Source organism: Oncorhynchus keta, chromosome 20, assembly GCF_023373465.1.
Source record: "Oncorhynchus keta strain PuntledgeMale-10-30-2019 chromosome 20, Oket_V2, whole genome shotgun sequence".
Classification (NCBI taxonomy): Eukaryota; Metazoa; Chordata; class Actinopteri; order Salmoniformes; family Salmonidae; genus Oncorhynchus; species Oncorhynchus keta.
In genome coordinates this window covers 19,333,910-19,339,909 of record NC_068440.1, presented here as the reverse complement: position 1 = coordinate 19,339,909, position 6,000 = coordinate 19,333,910, and the positions used below count along the sequence as shown (strand labels likewise).

The following is a 6,000-nucleotide window of genomic DNA, read 5'->3' as shown; positions in this document are numbered from 1 at the left end:
AGAGACAGACAGAGAGATGGAGAGGAAGAGACAGAAGGAAGACAGACAGAGAGATGGAGAGGAAGAGACAGAAGGAGACAGACAGACAGACAGACAGACAGAGAGATGGAGAGGAAGAGACAGACAGAGAGATGGAGAGGAAGAGACAGACAGAGAGATGGAGAGGAAGAGACAGAAGGAGACAGACAGAGAGATGGAGAGGAAGAGACAGAAGGAGACAGACAGAGAGATGAAGAGACAGAAGGAGACAGACAGAGAGATGGAGAGGAAGAGACAGACAGAGAGATGGAGAGGAAGAGACAGAAGAAGACAGACAGACAGAGAGATGGAGAGGAAGAGACAGACAGAGAGATGGAGAGGAAGAGACAGAAGAAGACAGACAGACAGAGAGATGGAGAGGAAGAGACAGAAGGAGACAGACAGACCGAGAGATGGAGAGGAAGACAGAAGAGACAGAAGGAGACAGACAGAGAGATGGAGAGGAAGAGACAGACAGAGAGATGGAGAGGAAGAGACAGACAGAGAGATGGGAGGAGAGACAGAGACAGACAGAGAGAGACAGAAGAGAGATGGAGAGGAAGAGACAGACAGAGAGATGGAGAGGAAGAGACAGACAGAGAGATGGAGAGGAAGAGACAGAATGAGACAGACAGAGAGAGATGGAGAGGAAGAGACAGACAGAGAGATGGAGACAGACAGAAGATGGAGGAAGACAGACAGAGAGATGGAGAGGAAGAGACAGACAGAGAGAGATGGAGAAGAAGAGACAGAAGAGAGAGATGGAGAGAAGAGACAGACAGAGAGATGGAGAAGAAGAGACAGAAGGAGAGAGATGGAGAGGAGAGACAGAAGACAGACAGACAGAGAGATGGAGAGGAAGAGACAGAAGGAGACAGACACAGACAGACAGACAGACAGACAGACAGAGAGATGGAGAGGAAGAGACAGACAGAGAGATGGAGAGGAAGAGACAGAAGAAGACAGACAGAGAGATGGAGAGGAAGAGACAGAAGGAGACACAGACAGACAGAAGAGAGACAGACAGACAGACAGACAGAGAAGATGACAGAGGAAGAGACAGACAGAGATGGAGAGGAAGAGACAGAAGGAGACAGACAGAGAGATGGAGAGGAAGAGACAGAAGAAGAGACAGACAGAGAGATGGAGAGGAAGAGACAGACAGAGAGACAGAGACAGAAGAGACAGACAGAGATGGAGAGGAAGAGACAGAAGGAAGAGACAGACAGACAGAGAGATGGAGAGGAAGAGACAGAGAGGAAGAGACAGAAGGAGACAGACAGAGAGATGGAGAGGAAGAGACAGAAGGAGACAGACAGAGAGATGGAGAGGAAGAGACAGACAGAGAGATGGAGAGGAAGAGACAGAAGAAGACAGACAGAGAGATGGAGAGGAAGAGACAGAAGGAGACAGACAGACAGAGAAATGGCGAGGAAGAGACAGACAGAGATGGAGAGGAAGAGACAGAAGGAGACAGACAGACAGACAGAGAGATGGAGAGGAAGAGACAGAAGGAGACAGACAGAGAGATGGAGAGGAAGAGACAGAAGGAGACAGACAGAGAGATGGAGAGGAAGAGACAGACAGAGAGATGGAGAGGAAGAGACAGAAGAGACAGACAGACAGAGAGATGGAGAGGAAGAGACAGACAGAGAGATGGAGAGGAAGAGACAGAAGGAGACAGACAGAGAGATGGAGAGGAAGAGACAGAAGGAGACAGACAGAGAGATGGAGAGGAAGAGACAGACAGAGAGATGGAGAGGAAGAGACAGACAGAGAGATGGAGAGGAAGAGACAGAAGGAGACAGACAGAGAGATGGAGAGGAAGAGACAGAAGGAGACAGACAGAGAGATGGAGATGAAGAGACAGAAGGAGACAGACAGAGAGATGGAGAGGAAGAGACAGACAGAGAGATGGAGAGGAAGAGACAGACAGAGAGATGGAGAGGAAGAGACAGAAGAGACAGACAGAGAGATGGAGAGGAAGAGACAGAAGGAGACAGACAGAGAGATGGAGAGGAAGAGACAGACAGAGAGATGGAGAGGAAGAGACAGAAGGAGACAGACAGAGAGATGGAGAGGAAGAGACAGAATAAGACAGACAGAGAGATGGAGAGGAAGAGACAGAACAGACAGACAGACAGACAGGACAGAGACAGACAGACAGACAGACAGACAGACAGACAGACAGACAGACAGACAGACAGACAGACAGATGGAGAGGAAGAGACAGTACAGAGAGATGGAGAGGAAGAGACAGAAGAAGACAGACAGAGAGATGGAGAGGAAGAGACAGAAGGAGACAGACAGAGAGATGGAGAGGAAGAGACAGACAGAGAGATGGAGAGGAGAGACAGAAGAGACAGACAGACAGAGAGATGGAGAGGAAGAGACAGAATAAGACAGACAGAGAGATTGAGAGGAAGAGACAGAAGGAGACAGACAGACAGAGAGATGGAGAGGAAGAGACAGACAGAGAGATGGAGAGGAAGAGACAGACAGAGAGATGGAGAGGAAGAGACAGAAGAAGACAGACAGAGAGATGGAGAGGAAGAGACAGAAGGAGACAGACAGAGAGATGGAGAGGAAGAGACAGACAGAGAGATGGAGAGGAAGAGACAGAAGGAGACAGACAGACAGAGAGATGGAGAGGAAGAGACAGACAGAGAGATGGAGAGGAAGAGACAGACAGAGAGATGGAGAGGAAGAGACAGACAGAGAGATGGAGAGGAAGAGACAGAAGGAGACAGACAGAGAGATGGAGAGGAAGAGACAGAAGAGACAGACAGAGAGAGAGAAGAGACAGAAGAGACAGACAGAGAGATGGAGAGGAAGAGACAGACAGAGAGATGGAGAGGAAGAGACAGAAGGAGACAGACAGACAGAGAGATGGAGAGGAAGAGACAGACAGAGAGATGGAGAGGAAGAGACAGAAGAAGACAGACAGACAGAGAGATGGAGAGGAAGAGACAGAAGGAGACAGACAGACAGAGAGATGGAGAGGAAGAGACAGACAGAGAGATGGAGAGGAAGAGACAGAAGGAGACAGACAGAGAGAGAGAGGGAGAGGAAGAGACAGACAGAGAGATGGAGAGGAAGAGACAGAAGGAGACAGACAGAGAGATGGAGAGGAAGAGACAGACAGAGAGATGGAGAGGAAGAGACAGAAGGAGACAGACAGACAGAGAGATGGAGAGGAAGAGACAGAATGAGGAGACAGACAGAGAGAGATGGGAGGAAGAGACAGACAGAGAGATGGAGAGGAAGAGACAGACAGAGAGATGGAGAGGAAGAGACAGAAGGAGACAGACAGAGAGATGGAGAGGATGGAGACAGACAGATGGAGATGGAGAGGAAGAGACAGACAGAGAGATGGAGAGGAAGAGACAGACAGAGAGAGATGGAGAGGAAGAGACAGAAGACAGAGAGAGATGGAGAGGAAGAGACAGACAGAGAGATGGAGAAGAAGAGACAGAAGGAGAGAGATGGAGAGGAAGAGACAGAAGGAGACAGACAGAGAGATGGAGAGGAAGAGACAGACAGAGAGATGGAGAGGAAGAGACAGGAGACAGACAGAGAGATGGAGAGGAAGAGACAGAAGGAGACAGACAGAGAGATGGAGAGGAAGAGACAGAAGGAGACAGACAGAGAGATGGAGAGGAAGAGACAGACAGAGAGATGGAGAGGAAGAGACAGACACAGACAGAGAGACAGACAGACAGAGAGATGACAGAGAGGAGAGAGACAGACAGACAGAGAGATGGAGAGGAAGAGACAGAAGAAGTCAGACAGACAGAGAGATGGAGAGGAAGAGACAGAAGGAGACAGACAGACAGACGAGAGATGGAGAGGAAGAGACAGACAGAAAGATGGAGAGGAAGAGACAGACCGAGAGATGGAGAGGAAGAGACAGAAGGAGACACACAGAGAGATGGAGAGGAAGAGACAGAAGGAGACAGACAGAGAGATGGAGAGGAAGAGACAGACAGAGAGATGGAGATGAAGGAGACAGACAGAGAGATGGAGAGGAAGAGACAGAAGGAGACAGACAGACAGAGAGATGGAGAGGAAGAGACAGACAGAGAGATGGGAGAGACAGAGACAGACAGAGAGATGGAGAAGGAAGAGACAGAAGGAGACAGACAGACAGAGAGATGGAGAGGAAGAGACAGACAGTGAGATGGAGAGGAAGAGACAGACAGAGAGATGGAGAGGAAGAGACAGACTGAGAGATGGAGAGGAAGAGACAGAAAGAGACAGACAGAGAGATGGAGAGGAAGAGACAGACAGAGAGATGGAGAGGAAGAGACAGAAGGAGAGAGACAGACAGAGAGATGGAGAGGAAGAGACAGAAGGAGACAGACACAGACAGACAGACAGACAGACAGACAGACAGACAGACAGACAGACAGACAGACAGATGGAGAGGAAGAGACATACAGAGAGATGGAGAGGAAGAGACAGAAGAAGACAGACAGAGAGATGGAGAGGAAGAGACAGAAGGAGACAGACAGACAGACAGACAGACAGACAGACAGACAGAGAGATGGCGAGGAAGAGACAGACAGAGATGGAGAGGAAGAGACAGAAGGAGACAGACAGACAGACAGAGAGATGGAGAGGAAGAGACAGAAGGAGACAGACAAAGAGATGGAGAGGAAGAGACAGACAGAGAGATGGAGAGGAAGAGACAGAAGGAGACAGACAGAGAGATGGAGAGGAAGAGACAGACAGAGAGATGGAGAGGAAGAGACAGAAGGAGACAGACAGAGAGATGGAGAGGAAGAGACAGACAGAGAGATGGAGAGGAAGAGACAGACAGAGAGATGGAGAGGAAGAGACAGATGGAAGAAGAGACAGACAGACAGAGAGATGGAGAGGAAGAGACAGAAGGAGACAGACAGAAGAGATGGAGAGGAAGAGACAGACAGACAGACAGACAGACAGACAGACAGACAGAGAGATGGAGAGGAAGAGAGGAAGAGACAGAGAGATGGAGAGGAAGAGACAGAAGGAGACAGAGACAGACAGAGAGATGGAGAGGAAGAGACAGAAGGAGACAGACAGAGAGAGATGGAGATGGAAGAGACAGAAGGAGACAGACAGAGAGATGGAGAGGAAGAGACAGACAGAGAGATGGAGAGGAAGAGACAGAAGGAGACAGACCCAGAGAGATGGAGAGGAAGAGACAGACAGGAGACAGACAGAGAGATGAAGAGACAGAAGAGACAGACAGAGAGATGGAGAGGAAGAGACAGAAGGAGACAGACAGAGAGATGGAGAGGAAGAGACAGAAGGAGACAGACAGAGAGATGGAGAGGGACAAGAGACTGAAGGAGATCAGACAGACAGACAGAGAGAGAGAGAAGAGACAGACAGAGAGATAGACAGGAAGAGACAGAAGGAGACAGACAGACAGAGAGATGGAGAGGAAGAGACAGAAGGAGACAGACAGAGAGATAGAGAGGAAGAGACAGAAGGAGACAGACAGAAAGATGGAGAGGAAGAGACAGAAGGAGACAGACAGAGAGATGGAGAGGGAGAGGAAGAGACAGAAGAGAGAAGAGACAGAGAGATGGAGAAGGAAGAGACAGAAGGAGACAGACAGATGAGAGAGGAGAGGAAGAGACAGAAGGAGACAGACAGAGAGATGGAGAGGAAGAGACAGAAGAGACAGACAGACAGAGAGATGGAGAGGAAGAGACAGAAGGAGACAGACAGAGAGATGGAGAGGAAGAGACAGAAGGAGACAGACAGAGAGATGGAGAGGAAGAGACAGAAGAGACAGACAGAAAGATGGAGAGGAAGAGACAGAAGGAGACAGACAGAGAGATGGAGAGGAAGAGACAGAAGGAGACAGACAGAGAGATGGAGAGGAAGAGACAGAAGGAGACAGACAGAGAGATGGAGAGGAAGAGACAGAAGGAGACAGACAGAAAGATGGAGAGGAAGAGACAGAAGGAGACAGACAGAGAGAGATGG

The 6,000-nt window shown here is 49.4% G+C and overlaps 1 protein-coding gene across 4 annotated transcripts in view; it reads left to right on the top strand.

Annotated features, from left to right (window-relative positions):
• Nucleotides 1-6,000, top strand: part of LOC118399515 (PHD finger protein 14-like) — a 140,396-nt gene that overhangs the window by 37,334 nt on the left and 97,062 nt on the right. The gene's annotated exons all lie outside the window — the stretch shown is intronic.